The sequence below is a fragment of the Bos javanicus genome, chromosome 12 (genome assembly GCF_032452875.1).
Source record: "Bos javanicus breed banteng chromosome 12, ARS-OSU_banteng_1.0, whole genome shotgun sequence".
NCBI lineage: Eukaryota > Metazoa > Chordata > Mammalia > Artiodactyla > Bovidae > Bos > Bos javanicus.
Window position 1 is genome coordinate 82315884 of NC_083879.1, and position 1318 is coordinate 82317201.

Sequence of the window (1318 nt, forward strand, 5' to 3'; positions counted from 1 at the left end):
TAATAGTGCACAAATATGAAGCTTATTAGCACATATACAGAGAAGGACATGGCACCCCACTGCAGGATTCTTGCCTAGAGAATCCCTTGGACAGAGGAGCCTGGTGGGCTGCTATGCATAGGGTCTCACAGAGTCGGACATGACTGAAGAGGCTTAGCAGCAACAGCACACGTACATGTACAGTGAGCTCTCAGGGTGAACGTGTTATCTTTCTTTGGGTTCTGAGCACTAGCCAAACATCTGGCACAAAATAAGTGCTCAGTTAGTACCTGATTAGAAGATGAGTAAATCCCATGAAAAAGAATGAAATAACGCCATTTGCACCAACATGCATGGACCTGGAGATTAGTGAAGCAAACCGTCACAGAAGCGAGAGACAGACGTATGGTGTTACTTCTGCGTGGAATCTAAAAATTGAGACAAATGAGGCTATTTTCAGAACAGAAATAGACTCACAGACATAGAAAACAAACTAGTGATTAGCAAAGTGGAAGAGGGAGGTGGATAAATTACGAGTTTGGGATTAAGGATATCCACTATTTTATATATATATATATATAAAATAGATAAACGGGTTTCCCTGGTGGCTCAGAGGTTAAAGCGTCTGCCTGGAATGCAGGAGACCCAGGTTCAACCCCTGGGTCAGGAAGATCCCCTGAAGAAGGAAATGGCAACCCACTCCAGTACTCTTGCCTGGAGAATCCCATGGAGGGAGGAGCCTGGTAGGCTACAGTCCATGGGGTCACAAAGAGTTGGACACAATTGAGTGACTTCACTTCACTTCAATAGATAAACAGCAAGGACCTACTGTATAGCACGAAGAACTATATTCAATACCATGTAATCACTTATAAGGGAGAAGAATCTGAAAAAGAATATACGTATCTATATATATATATATATATATATATATATATATATATGGCTACCCTTGTGGCTCAGCTGCTAAAGAATCTGTCTGCAACATGGGAGATCTAGGTTCAGTCCCTGGGTTGGGAAGATCCCCTGGGTTGGGAAGACCTACTCCAGTATTCTGGCCTGGAGAGTTCCATGGACTGTATTGTCCTTGGGGTTGCAAAGACCCAAACACAGCTGAGCGACTTTCACTTTCACGTGTGTGTGTATGGAACTGAATCACTCTGCTGTAGACCTGAAATACTGTAAATCAACTATGTTAGTGGCTCACTCATGTCTGTTTCTTTGTGACCCCATGGAATGTAGTCTGCCAGGCTCCTCTGTCCATGGAATTCTCCAGGCAAGAGTACTGGAGTGGGTTGCCATTCCCTTCTCTGGGGGATCTTCCTGACTTGGGGATGTA

The 1318-nt window shown here is 44.0% G+C and overlaps 1 non-coding gene across 1 annotated transcript; it reads left to right on the forward strand.

Annotated features, from left to right (window-relative positions):
- Positions 1-577: 577 nt before the first annotated feature.
- TRNAS-GGA (transfer RNA serine (anticodon GGA)) lies at positions 578-650 on the forward strand. Its single transcript has one exon. It is a non-coding gene; the product is annotated as a tRNA-Ser (tRNA).
- The last annotated feature ends 668 nt before the right edge of the window (positions 651-1318 follow it).